Source organism: Rhinopithecus roxellana, chromosome 14 (genome assembly GCF_007565055.1).
Source record: "Rhinopithecus roxellana isolate Shanxi Qingling chromosome 14, ASM756505v1, whole genome shotgun sequence".
In the NCBI taxonomy this organism is placed as follows: domain Eukaryota; kingdom Metazoa; phylum Chordata; class Mammalia; order Primates; family Cercopithecidae; genus Rhinopithecus; species Rhinopithecus roxellana.
The window spans coordinates 123,697,370-123,712,275 of record NC_044562.1 but is presented as its reverse complement, the minus strand read 5'-3'; the positions used below and the strand labels follow the sequence as shown (position 1 = coordinate 123,712,275).

General features: G+C 41.8%; 1 long non-coding RNA gene across 4 annotated transcripts in view; it reads left to right on the top strand.

Annotated features, from left to right (window-relative positions):
* The first annotated feature begins 2,344 nt into the window (after positions 1–2,344).
* Positions 2,345–14,906, top strand: part of LOC115893304 — a 49,084-nt gene continuing 36,522 nt past the window's right edge. The window contains exons 1-3 of one of the 4 annotated variants that reach the window (XR_004053321.1): positions 2,345–2,365; positions 2,480–2,686; positions 6,454–6,707. This is a non-coding gene — a long non-coding RNA (uncharacterized LOC115893304). Of the gene's footprint in view, positions 2,366–2,413; positions 2,687–3,287; positions 3,956–5,857; positions 6,708–14,906 lie in introns of those variants that run through there. The other 3 variants (XR_004053319.1, XR_004053320.1, XR_004053318.1) reach the window with 3 other exon arrangements.

Below are 14,906 nucleotides of genomic sequence, written 5' to 3'. Positions count from 1 at the left end.
CATGACCTGCAGAAGCAGAACATCCTACCCCCATTTTATTGTGAAAAAATTCAAACACACAGCAAAGTTGAAAGGATTTTTACAAGGCACAGCTTTATATGCATTTCCTGGATTCTACTGTTAACATTTTAATAAACTTGTTTATTTTCTAACTATCCCTCTATCCATCCTTCTATCACCTTATTTCCTGGATGCCTTTCAAAGTGAACTGCAGACATCTGTACTCCTTCCCCTAAAGCAGCATAGTGTTTTATTATCATTTGATAATTTAATATCTTAATTTTATATACACTGTGGAACCAGGAAACATTATAAGAAATCACTGGACCCCAAAAATATAAATTAGCCTTGGCTAGCCTGAAAGAGAACACAATTCCCTAAGGTCCTAACTTTAAGGCACTTGAGGATTCTTACTAAGAGCAAATTCCAGAGATGACAGAAACTAGTCAACACACATCAGTGCCTATGTTTTTCCCTCCTCCTGGAATCCTGTCCTTTCCCCTTCCTGCTCCACCTGTTGAAATCCTCTCTTCATTCCTCCAAGAATGATCTCAGATGTCTGCAAGGAACATAAACCACTGTTACACATGTATTGTTTTAAGGAAAAAAGTTATTTAAGAAGTCTGAACTGTCACCTCCTTCCCAATCCCTTCCTAAACCCTGAGTTTTAACTTTTCTCATGTTAATGTCCATAAACTTTCATTGCTATTTTTCCTCCCTCATTCTACCTTGTTGCAGTTTAGTGTTTTGTTTATTTATCACAACTACTGCTCTTCCTCCTAATAATACTTATGGTTAATTTCTGTTTAAGGGACTATATCTTAAGATTTACTATGTGTCTTCTGCAGTTCTTCGCATAGAGTCAACGTTGAAGGACAAGCAACTTCAAATTTCCAAGCAACAAAATTATGTTCGGGTGGTTTTCTGAAAGCGAGATCTTAAGAACCACCTGTATCAGAATCCCATGAAGAGCTTGTTTAGTGTGCAAATTTCTAGATTGTACCCCCTCAGAAATGCTCATTCTGGAGTTCCTGTCCTTTGCAGGGACATGGATGAAGCTGGAAACCATCATTCTTAGCAAACTAACACAGGAACAGAAAACCAAACACCGCATGTTCTCACTCATAAGTGGGAGTTGAACAATGAGAACACATGGACACAGGGAGGTAAACATCACGCACCGGGGCCTGTCATGGGGTGGGAGGCAAGGGGAGGGAGAGGGTTAGGACAAATACCTAATGCATGTGGGGCTTAAAACCTAGATGATGGGTTGATAGGTGCAGCAAACCACCATGGACATGTATACCTATGTAATAAACTTGCACGTTCAGCACATGTATCCCAGAACTTAAAGTAAAATATAAAATAATAATAAAAAAGGAATGCTCATTCAGGAGTTTTGAGGTGGGGGTTCAGGAGGCTGCAGCCTTAACAATTACCTCTGGTGATTTTTGACACAGGTAGCACAGCAGCCAGACTTGGAGAGATTTGTTCACAGGTCTGCATCACCAACCTTACTTTCTGTTAGGCCTGTAATCACTTTTTTTTTTTTTTTTTTTTTTGAGACAGGGTCTTGCTCTATCACCCAGGCTGGAGTACAGTGGCATGATCTCGGCTCACTGCAATCTCTGTATCCTGGGTTCAAGTGATGCTGTCTGCCTCAGCCTCCTGAGTAGCTGGGACCACAGACATGCTCCATTATGCCCAACTAATTAAAAAAAATTTTTTTAGAGACAGGCTGGTCTCGAACTCCTGAGCTCAAGCCATCTGCCTGCCTCTGCCTCCCAAAGTGCTGGGATTACAGGGGTGAGCCACTGCGCCCGGCCTTTTAATCACTTTTAAACCAGCAACCCTAATCTGCCTGTCCCTTGAATGGATCTGGATAAAGGTGTGGCAAACAAGCCTCCTGTCATGGTGGGGTGTGACAGTCACGCCATTATCCCTTCACCACATCATGTGCTGCCAGTCATCACTTCTGCTGTTGCCACCAACCCCCGCGTTTCCCTTTATCACTTCCCCCTTGCCACCACCAACGGCCACTGTCCCTCTGCTCCTCACCCTCCATAGCTGAGTCAGATCCAACATTGGGCCCTTAAGGAAGAAGCCACAGTGGAAGGCGGGATGAGGGTGTTCCCATTCTACACTCACAAGCCCACAGCTGGGAGCAGAAGCACACCTAATTCTGACCCTGGCTTCTGAAGAAGCTCTGCAGACCTGGCTAGAAAGTTGGGCCTGTGGTTTGAGGTTCCTGCTGCCTTTGATTTTACAATGAGTGGAAACTGAGGTTGAGTAATAGGTCTCTTGCCCAAGTATTAAGGGCCACCACGAAGCATAGAGCAATGAAGGCAGGAGCTGATGACATGTGGTTGGTTCCCCCTCTAGGCCAAGTATCTCTGTATAGGGAAGGCGGACATGGCCATCTCCACAGTTTGGTCTTAGTGGAGTATCTTATATATAATGAAATTTTTTTTGTTTTCAGGTGCTAAAAGGATAATACCAAGGAAAACTACAGGTGGGGGCAGTGAATGGCCAACATGCCTATAATCCCAGCACTTGAAGCCAGGAGTTCGAGACCAACCTGGGAAACAAAGCAAGATCCTCTGTCTAAAAAAAATTTTTTTTTAATTAGCTGGACACGGTGGCATGTGCCTGTAGTCCCAGCTACTCAGCTGCTCGGGAGATCGAGGTAGGTGGATAGCTTGAGCCCAGGAGTTTGAGGCTGCAGTGAGCTATGATTGCACCACTGCACTCCAGTGTGAGTGACAGAGCGAGACCCTGTCTCTTTAAAAGAAAAAAACTATGATTCGGAGTGTTGTTTTAGGAAGCATAACCTGCTTTATGTTTTGAGTTTAATATAACTTGAAATCAGTTAAGTCTCTAAGACAGTGCCAGCCTTGCCATTTTCAGTTCAACATAGATTTCTCTATTATAGTGGTTCCCAAACTTTAGGAGGCATCAGAATCATCTGGAGGGCACAAAAACACAAATTTATGGATGTCACCCACAGTTTCTAATTCTCTCTCTCTCTTTTTTTTTTTTTTTTGAGATGGAGTCTTGCTCTATTGCCCAGGCTGGAGCACAGTGGCGTGATTTCGGCTCACTGCAACCTCCGCCTCCTGGGTTCAAGTGCTTCTCCTGCCTCAGCCTCCCAAGTAGGTGGGATTACAGGCATGTGCCACCACACCCTGCTAATTTTTGTATTTTAGTAGCTATGGGGTTTTGTCATGTTGGCCAGGTTGGTCTTGAACTCCTGACCTCAAGTGATCCACCTGCCTCGGCCTCCCAAATCTCTGGGATTACAGGCGTAAGCCACCATGCCTGGCCTGTTTCTGATTCTCTAGGTCTGGAAAGGGGCCCAATAATTTTCACTTCTAACAAGTGGCAGGATGCTGCTGCTGCTGCTGCTGCTGCTGGTGGTCCAGGGACCACACTTTGAGAAGTGTGGTACTGTGTGGTACTTACCAGACCACTTACCATACTTCCTGCCTGCCTAATTGTGTCACAATATAGCCATGCTTCTCAGGTGTAGCAATTCATTAGAATTACCTGTGAAGCTTTTTGGGTGGAATGCTCAGACCCTATCTTAGACCCAATTAAACCTATGGCTTTGAGGATGAGGCTTGGGTATGGTTCAGAAAGATCCCCAGGTGATTCTAATGGATACAGAGGGTTGAGAAGCACAGGCATATAGCAAACTCTGGCACTATTCTACCTTAACATATGATTCTCATTTGACAAATACCTATTGACCACCTAATATATGTCTTGGAAAATGATAAAGTATGTAAGAAATGGTCCCTGACCTCAAGCGGAGATACATCACATGCCCAAATATTTAAACAAAAAGCTGGTGTGTGGGGTTTGTGCCAATTAGAGGACTAAACCATTAATGAAAACAGAAAGCTGGATGATTCAGGGTAAATCAGTGCTGCACTTGATCCTCACATTGTTTGAGGTAAGTTATGTATGCCTCTGCCGCACATGAAACGTATCCCTTTGGTGGGGGAAATTGCTTATTTATTGGTTCATTGAAGATGTTCCAACTGATTCACCATGGTAGGTGTGATTGAACCATGGAAATGATGGAACATTAAATCAATAGCTAGTCAGCTGGTGACTATTCCTTGGCTAAGTATGCTATTAAGGTTCTGTTTCAGAAGTCCCTGTGCTCAATGGAAGTGAACCTTTCCAGTGGAGAAATACAACATGAATTATGTTTAGAAAATACTTCAATCTGGGGTTTTAAATAAACAGTCCTTAAATATGTATAAAAATCTGAAATTATTTTTTAATCAAAGGGAAAAAACAACTGGGTCCAAAAACCAACCATATTTAGCTTAAAAACATGTTCTTATTTGCATCCACTAGAATACAATATAATTTAATGATTCAGTGACAGCTGGCCCATGAAGGGGAGAGTTTCTAGAAAGGAGGAAATACCCTCTTTGGGTGTTACTTAGGTATTAAGGATATTATTTAATTCATTGTGTTATTTAATTTGGTTATATCTTTTTTTGAGATTTTGTTTTCATGTTGGGGGCGGGGAGTTTTTCCAAGAATAAGAAATCTCAATGACAACAAAATATCATTGTTTTTAAGAGAAGGAGATGAATACTTTTTAAACTGTTATATTTATTTACATTCAAAAAAATGCTGGAGGCATCATGTTAGCAATTGCAGGGGACAACATGAATATGACAGAGCTGCTCTCAAAAAACTTACCACTTTGTAGAAGGGAAAGCTAAGTGTCTATTCCAAGCAAAATATGATATGATACATGCCTTTGGAGAGGAATAAATTTTAATGAGGCTTCAAAGAGCTGGAAGAAGAGGTCAAGGTTCAAAGAGCCTAAGATAAGGCACAGAACTGGGGTTCTGGTACAATGCATTACAGCATGGCCAATTTTCAAAGGCCAGCTGTTCCCAGTCAAACGAAGACCGAAGCTGAGGGCAGGTGCAATCAATGGGAAAATCAGGCCACCCTCTCCTATTTTCCCGTAGATGCAGTTTCAAGATCAATAGTTTTACAATCTCATTTTGGGAAGCAAAATGAAAATGAATCTGAAGCATTCTTTTTAGTTCATTTCATACAAATAAAATCCAACCTGAAGGATTTTATATGTTGGCTCTATTGCCATTAGTATTTGATGAAGGTGTTTAGCCTCATTAGTAATCAAAGGAATGAAAACTAGAATAAAAATTCAATCATTGTTTTTGGTCTATCAAATTGGTAAAGACTTAAAATGGCCACCAAGCATTGGGGAGGTTGGGAGTGACAGGCTGTCTCCTTCTACCTGTGGAATATTCCTTGGTTCACCACGACTGGAGAACAATCCACATCCTATAGCTCATCAAATCTCCTTCTAGGAATGTATTCCAGAGGAATAGTATGGACCTATGCAAAAACTTATGTACAAAATTATTCATCAGAGCTTTGCTTATTATTGGGAAAAATGAGTAAAGAAATAAATGCCCGGCCAGGCGCAGTGGCTCTCCCCTGTAATCCCAGCACTTTGGGAGGCGAAGGTGGGTGGATCACCTGAAGTCAGGAGTTTGAGACCAGACTGGCCAACATGGTAAAACCCCATCTCTACTAAAAATACAAAAATTAGCTGGGCGTGGTGGTGTGCACCTGTAATCCCAGCTACTCAGGAGGCTGAGGCAGGAGAATCACTTGAACTTGGGAGGTGGAGGTAGCAGTGGGCCAAGATTGCACCATTGCACTCCAGCCTGGGCGACAAGAGTGAAACTTCATCTAAAAAAAAAGAAAGAAAGAAATGCCCCAAAACAAGTTAATAAATTTAAAAGGTATTATGCTAGGAAGGGAACAGTAGTGGTCCACTATGCCTAGAAACCAAGCCTAGTGGCTTAGAAAAATAGTCTTCCAAGTGTTTTAGGTAAGTTAGTATTAATAATTCTACCCGAGGTCAATCCCCTCCCCTCCATTTCCTCCTCTTCAGATATTCTGTGCTCCTGCCAAATAGGACCACTTGCTATTTGTGTCCTGAACTGACCCTATACACTTTCTTGCCTCTCTGCCTTTGCTCATGCTTTCCCACTGTCTCAATGACTTTCCTTAATCTCTGAGGTCTCACCTCTGCAAGACCCAGTTGTGTAAGCCACCTTACATAATGTTATTATGATCTCCCCCTTCCTCACCCGGCCAGAAGGACTTACTTCCTGCTCTGTATGCTCATAGCAATTTGTTCGTTTTCTATTCTTCTCACCCTCTGTCCTGTGTTAGAATTACCGAAATATATGTGTGTGTGTATATATATATTTTGTTCTGTTTTGTTCCTATTAGATTTTGAACAACTTGAGGGCAGGGGCCAATCTTGCTCAGATTTATACCTCCTAGAGTTATAAGGCATGCTGGGAAAATGATTGTTGACTGAATAAGCGAGTGAGTGAATGCAAAAGTGCACTTGGAGCCAAATGCTCATATTCTCTGCAGACATGGAATAAACTTGACAGAATGTGCTGAAGATGCTCTTTGATTTTCGTGTGGCATGAGATCTCAGGCTGAAACTTCTCATCTGAGCCATTGAGGGGAGCCTCTCATCTCTCCACCAAGAGGGGAGACCAGAATGGGAAACCACACTGCAGTCTTCCCCACTCTCAACCCCTCCCTGTCACCCCAATACTTAGTGGAAGAGGGATAAATTGGAAATTTTACCAAGGAGGAACTGAGGAAGACATTGCAATGAGGTAAGCGCTTATAGTTAAGTTATCAGCTCTTTTACGGTCTCAATGACAGCACATTTGTCCACTAAATGAAGAGATGAGGACTATCCATATAGTTGAGGGGCAAAATAAAAATAGAAACAAAGTGTTCTCAGTGGAGAAAAAGGAATGTGAAAGTGTTTTAATGACACATTGATTTCTACCCTCCCAGATTCAATGTACAGCAAAAACTCCATTTATGTTGATGGTGCAAATGCCTTGAGACTGTCAATGAGGAAGTTAAGCTGAACAGCCGAACTACTGTTCAGAATAGTCAAGCCTAAGTGTTGCTGAGGAATTTTCTGTCCCCACTGAGTACAAGTCATACCTACGTGTCCTATTATACTTCACAATACACCTGCTGGCTTTCTCGGCCCTTCAGGAAATACCTTTGCTTCCTGAAGAATGCAACAAACAACCCAAAACACCACCACAGCCAGCCAGCTGACACCAAACTGTGAACTGTTGTTCCCTCTCTGACAGGGTTAGATACTTGAGTGATTAATATTTGCAGATTGTGCTAAGGCCAAGTTCAAAAAAGAAAGTCATATATATACACACACACACATTTTATATATATATACACACACACACACACATATATATACACATATGCATGTAGAGTCTATGTAGTATGGATTCTTCTGTGTATGCATGTGTGTATAAATTCTTATATGTATATATTATATTGGCAAAAAGGAGATCATTACTTTTCTTTTTGAAAGTTCCCCAGTGTGATAAAAGTAAACCTCACTGATATGAATACTTTTTGCAGTAAACAACAATAAAAACTACTTTTCACCAAGGTTCCTCTCCTGCCAAGTAGCAGTGATTTACAGACCCAACATGTGCATGAATGGGAAATACTATATTTCCAGACATGGGTAATGAATAACCTCTGAGGGCTTGAACTTTTCTCCGTTCCCACAGACTGTATCCACAGAGCGGTGCTCTTGCCCTGAAAGGAAGGATTTGCCCCGGTTTGGAAGGAAGTGGAATAAATAGAACTGGAAATGGCAAGGTCACCTTTAATATCATATGAACTGCCTATTAACAAGCTTCACAATTGCTTTGTTTCTTCCTCCTCCCGTGCTATAAACAGGCTCAGGCAGAGCAAACTCTTGGAGCACACAGTGTGGGGAGGAAGCTCTCAGTGCAGCAAGGAAGGAGAGGCTGCAGGCTCAACAGGGCCCACCAGGCACACCAGGGTTACAATTGTGTTATGGTGTGGTGGCCAGGAGGGAAAATGCTTGTTTTTCAAGGAAGGAACTATATTGTCCCAAATTCCTGTGTATAAAATATAGGACAAACAAGTTACAGTGGGAATATTTAATTGGAGCATGTGCAATAGCTGGAATATTTGCCTTTCACTTGGCTTTCCCATACTCTAAGTAGTATCACATGGTGGCTACATAAAGACAAAAAAGTTATTTTAAGAACCTTCTCCTTAGGACCCTGTTTAGTTGGCATTCCAAACACACAGAGCAAGCTCTTCACTGGCATTCTGCTTGACAGAATTTTCTTTCTTTCCAGGCTCCTTCAGGCACATTCTGTTGGGCTTCCCTCCACCTCCCCACTCTGCTACTTCCCAGCTCTTTTTGAATTTCTCTCTGTTCAGGAGAGGGAAGACCAGCTAGGATGTATGGAAAAGGCACTCATGAGGTTTGGATGACAAAGAGGCAACAGGCAGGTCTGGAATTTCAGTGCCCTGGCTTTCAGGAATTCTTAGATAGTGCAATATATAAATCATCCTGGAAGATCTTTTGGGAACAGCACTGTGATTAAAAAACAAACAAACAAAAAACACCAGGCTGGGCCTGGTGGCTCACACCTGTAACCTCAGCACTTTGGGAGGCCAAGGTGGGAGGATTGTGAGAGCCCCGGAGTTTGAGACCAGTCTTGGCAATAAGGCAAGACCTGTCTCTACAAAAAATAAAAATTAGCTTGGCATGGTGGCACATACCTGTGGTCCCAACTACTCAGGAGGTGGAGGCAGGAGGATTGCTTGAGCCCAGGAGGTCGAGGCTGCAGTGAGCCATATTCACACCACTGCACTCCAGCCTGGGTGACAGAGCAAGAACCTGACTCAAAAAATACAAAACAACAACAACAAAAAGAAACACTCTGTCTCCACTAAAAACACAAAAAGTAGCTGGGCGTGGCATACACCCGTAATCCCAGCTACTCAAGAGGCTGAGGCATGAGAATCACTTGAACCTGGGAGGCTGAGGTTGCAGTGAACCGAGATTGCATCACTGCATGCCAGCCTGGGCAACAGAATGAGACTCTGTCTCAAAAAAAAAAAAAAAAAAAAGCATCCCTAGGCTTCGAGTCAAAGAGAAATAATCTCATACGGCTTAAGTGTGAATAATCAAAGGTAACATAAACCAAACACAACTGAGTCAGTATTTGTGAATTGTTACTTATACTTCTGTATGGATTCTGCACATTCAGTCAAGGTGTTTAGGAAAACCTCCTCCCTACTATTTTGAAAGTGTCATAGAGCTATGAACTGTTTTAATTTCAAAAGTGCAATTAAAAAGGTATAGGAAAGATACAGTGAGTCTCTAAGGGGTAGAAAGAGAACCCTAAAGGGTAGTTTCTATCATATATAAATTTTGGCTACTTCTTTACAATTCTAGGATGATGTGAGTTCTCACCATTGCAGATAATGGGTTAGAGCCGAGCTGTTGTGGGAACTGCTAGATGAAGCTAGAGTCGTTATGTGGCCAACTATTTTGATCTGTGGCTAACATGTAATATCAAGAGATTCTGATCTCTGTCTGGTAGATGTGTTAAATTAAGTGTCTAGGGAGTAGACATTGAGGCATCAGTCTAGAAATTCAAACAGATGTGCTCTACTAAAATGCTATGCTAGAATGAGCCTGACCAAGCTAATCATCCTCTAAAGTGCACTGCAATAGACAGAAGACATTTTCTCCCAGACTGTACAAGGGGTAGGGTCGGGGGAGGATGAGCTCTTTCCTTTGTCCTCTGACCACCTAGAACAGCATGACTAATTTGCTTTGTCTAGCAATAAGAAATCTCACAATATATTTAGCAGCAGGGTTGAGTGCACAGGTGTGCACACATACATGCACTCACATTCATTTCATACCTTAACATTTTTTTCACCTTTTAAAAAATATGAATGCAGAGGATCTGGATTGAGAAACTTGCCATGCTTTTCACTCAGATGTTCTCTTTTCTCTGAAGACAGCAGGACCTCATCCAAAGGTATCAGCTGTGCAGTTGTGCTGTTATTTCTTTTCAGGTGACAAAATAGCAAAATGTTCTCCTATGGTGATGAAATTCAGATTTATTTTATTTTATTGTTTGTGTTCCCCTGTAGCTCTGTTTCTGGCAGGAATCTGACACCACTTACTCCTTGGGTAGAAACTCCCCCAAGTCCGAACTATGTGATTGCATGAGCCCTGCTCCTTGTTCATTAAGACTGCTCCTTTGAAATGGAATTGATGAATTTTCAGTGGCTATTTGCAGCATTTGAAATCCATAGGTATCAGGGCTTGATGCATGGCCCTCATCTCTGTGGGCTCCTGTGCAATGATTCTCATCTGTCTTAGTTAGAAAGTGAATTAATCTTGACCTTGGCCTTGGGGGTGTGGTTCTCTGCCCTCTTACACATCTTCAATTCGCTTCTTTATCAGAAGCACTCGTTTTAAGCCCATGCTCCCCCAATTTTAATGACATTTAGACATTTGTCTTTAAATTATGTTGCTTCGCTTTTAATCAAAATCTATATTTCTAGCATTATATGTTTCCAGAAAGTTCTCATTCTGGGTTGTAATTTAATTACATGGATCGTTAAAGCTTTGAAGGATGCTAATGGGCAGAAAAAAGAGACTTAACAAAAGTTATTATTAGGAATTACAAATCACTTAACATTTCAACATCACTCGTCGGATGTGGGCATTTTGTTGAAAGGGACCTTGTTTTGAACAGTGACAGTGCAGAAGACCTATGGAAGAAACAAGCTTCCAACTTGATTTCTATTGTTATATATGCATAGCAAATTATTAATTCTATTCTTATAGGGTAATAGATTTAGAAATACTATTAGCAGAAAACTTGATGTATTAGGCAATACTACATACTACCTTAGTCTAACCACTCAACTGTAATTTTTCATCCATATTTTCTTGGGATGTAAATAAAATTGATATTGTACAATGAAAATAAAATTGCCCACTGGTCTTGCTTATTCCTTTGGTGGGCTGAAGAGTTAAACCATGGTGAATGGTGTTAGATAGGAAGGTAATGAAAACTTCAGTTAGCTTAGGATTATTCTTAGTAGCAAGCATTAATTAAAAGTTAAATTTAGCAAGTGGTTACCCAAATGTTAAAAGCATCTGAACTGGCTGGGCGCAGTGGCTCATGCCTGTAATCCTCGCACTTTGGGAGGCCGAGGAAGGTGGATTACCTGAAGTCAGGAGTTTTAAGACCAGCCTGGACAACATGGTGAAACCCCATCTCTACTAAAAATACAAAAAATTAGCCAGGCGTGGTGGTGGGCTCCTGTAATCCCAGCTACTTGGGAGGCTGAGGCAGGAGAATCTCTTGAACCCAGGAGGCAGAGGTTGCGGTGAGCCGAAATCACGCCACTGCACTCTAGCCTGGGTGACAGAGTGAGACTTCATCTCAAAAAAAAAAAAAAAAAAAGGTATTTCAACCATTCTCTCTGTGCTGCATAAGATATTAATAATAGGCCGGGCGCGGTGGCTCAAGCCTGTAATCCCAGCACTTTGGGAGGCCGAGACGGGCGGATCACGAGGTCAGGAGATTGAGACCATCCTGGCTAACCCGGTGAAACCCCGTCTCTACTAAAAACTACAAAAAACTAGCTGGGCGAGGTGGCGGCACCTGTAGTCCCAACTACTCGGGAGGCTGAGGCAGGAGAATGGCGTGAACCCGGGAGGCGGAGCTTGCAGTGAGCTGAGATCTGACCACAGCACTCCAGCCTGGGCGGCAGAGTGAGACTCCATCTCAAAAAAAAAAAAAAAAAAGATATTAATAATAAAACATTACATGACTGAATTTATATTTCTACCTAATTGTATTGAGTTTTCAAATTCTTTTTTGTGTGTGTCTTAGACAGTGGCACATTGAAAGTACTGCTTGTCTGAAACCAGCAACAGAAAAGCATTTCAGTTACTCAGAAAGTAGACATGGCTGGAAAATCACACGTAAGTGGTTATTCATGTCAAGTTTAAAGCTCTCAGTTTCTTCTGTCAGGCCACACAGGGCAAATGAGATCAACAGAATGGTTTCTTGCTTTTTTTTTTTTGACGGAGTCTTACTTGTTGCCCAGGCTGGAGTGAATGCAGTGGCACGATATTGGCTCAATGCAACCTCCTCTGCCTCCTGGGTTCAAGCAATTATCCTGCCTCAACCTCCCAAGTAGCTGGGATTATAGGCATGAGCCACCACACCCGATTAATTTTTATATTTTTAGTAGAGATGGGGTTTCACCATGTTGGCCAGGCTGGTCTCAAACTCCTGATCTTAAGTGATCCACCCTCCTTGCCCTCTCAAAATGCTGAGCTTATAGGCATGAGCCACTGTGCCTGGCCCAACAGAATGGTTTCTAATAAAAATATTTACTACCACTTCATCCTACCCCATTCCCACTCAGTGTGCCCCTTACTTAAATGGCCGCCTTCACCCAGGCCGCTGCAGGGAGGGCACTGACTTGGAAGGAGAGAACACTCACCACTATCTAGCCTTCACTCTGGTTATCAGTTGCACTTGATATGGCTATAGCTGGTATATTGCTATAACAATGGGAATCATAGAAATTGTTAGTATTGAGTTGCAAGTCATTGGTAATGTTTTCCAAGGAATGACCAAGTTCTGTGATAATATATCCACAGACAGGAAAAAATACAAATAAGTTTAACGGCACATAGAAAAATACCACCACCTTGGACTGTTCATTTTGTGCTTTCTGGGCATGTAAGGGAGAGAGAAATAAGATAAAGTGGGTTGTGGGAGAAGCAAGCAAATAGAGAGAAGTTGAGAGGCAAAGAATTTGGGAGGGGCTGGTGAAAAAGAAGGTGGAAGGAGGGAGTACAACCCAACCCCGTAGGGTAAGTGGAATTGCTGTGAGAGAGATTTGCTTTTGAATAAAAAATGCGGGTACCTTTTAAGTACAAAAGGAATAGGAAAAGAAAGAAAATAAAACACATTGAAAGGTATAATTAACCAAAAAGGAGGCAGAAGGTAAAAAGACATAAAATGGACCAAGACTATATCAAGTAACTTTAAAAATGTTTCTTTAAAATTTTGTTTTGGTAGAGATGGGGTCTCCCTATGTTGCCCAGGCTGGTCTGGCTCAAGTGATCCTCCTGCCTTTGCCTCCTAAAGTGCTGAGATTACAAACATGAGTCACTATGCCTGGACTCAAGTAACTTTTAATTTAGCAGAAGGTTTCTTTTATTTTACTTCTTATAACTTATTCCTTAGAAAAAGGTCCTAGAGTTATGGATTCAGTGGCCAAGGAACTACTCAAAGATAGTTGCCTTCGAGAAGACTTGAATTAAATGGCATCTTCCTTTTTCAACTTAACTGGTTTAAGCAAGTTATTTAAAAATTGCGCCACAGTGTATAATTTCCCCCAAATTTCAAGTTCTGTTAAACTACTTCGAGGAACTGAGAGTATATTTTTATGTCATCTGCACACCAGAGTAATTTGTGAAGCCCTGGAAGGGAAATGTGATTTCTGATGGTATCTCAGCTTGAAACACATGAAGCGGAACCAGAGGTCACGCTCATAACCTATCAGGAATTAAAGGAAGTGATTCCACTTGAAAGACCCTAATGTATGTTAAGACTGAAGGAGACAGGTCCCTCCCTGGCAGGGGGAGAAAGGAAGAATAAAGGTAGAGTGATGGCCAAGGGGGAAAACAGTTATTTGCATTGTGCCTGAGTATGTGATTATCCTTTTGTGCCCTAAGTTCTGAATCTGGATGTCATTGATATCCTGTTCCAGCTTCCTCTGAATCTACTAAACTGTTGAAACCAGAGCTTGCTTCCTGCCCCAAACTCACAGTGTAGGTTAATACGCATTTTTATTGGACTGAGATCTCTGTTGCTACCAAGACTGAAAAGAGCAAGCTGAGGAAAGATGAAATTGACCCTCTGGGAGGCTGACTCCAACCCCAAGGTACACCATGCTGCACCCTGCAGCCACCACACAGACCTTGCCAGGGAATTCTTCCTTGGCAGCAAGTGCTCGCTTTTGATTATTTGTTTGAAGAGCATAGGCTGGGTTTGGAACCAGCTGTCCCTTCTTTGCTTCCTTAGATCTTGTGTCTACCTCTTTGACTGCTTCTCATGATATCCAGTCGCTGCTGGCTTATTGGAAGGCAAGTTACCAATGTGCCTTATTAACAGTATGGCTTCTGGAGCCAGCCAGCCTGCGTTCACATACAGGTACTAGATGTGTGGCCTTGGGCAAGTTACTTAACCTTTCTGTGGCTCAGACTGCAGAATGGAGATAATGTCTCCTAGAGCTGCTGTCGGGATCAAGGTTAACATGTGTAACGTGTGCCTGGAACAGTGACTACAATATTAACTGTTAATATTATTATAAATCATCTTTTCCACAAGAATGTGGAAAAAAGGAAAGGCAAATTTGTATATCCAGTCCCTAGCATAATAGAATATTCAATGCTCCTTGAATGTTACAGGATAGTTTAGGTAGATTTGGTTTTAGAGCTCTGACCCACTGTTCACTCATTTATTCATTTAGTCCATTATTCAGCAAATGTTTCTTGAACTCCTACTGGGCACTGGGGATCTTGCTAAGTGCTGGGTATAGATGACAAACCAGAAGAAGAAGATCTCTGCCTTTAGGGGGTTTAATGGTAGAGACTATCATAAAAGAATAAAGACAAGAATAAATTTATAATTACAATTTAATTACTTTGAAGGAAAAGAGTAGAGAGCTATGAAAGAAAAGAACCTTTTGTTGTCTTCAAGTCCTGCTGCACAATGGGGAAAAATGCAGGAAGATAGAAAAGAAATCTCATATGTGCTCCTCATATTGTTTTAATAAGTATGGGTGATCAAGGTAGAAATGTCTGTATAACTGATCTTTTACTGGTCTTTCTTATGCTTCAGCTCAATCAACACATAATGCTCTCTGATGTCCATGGCTGGTTA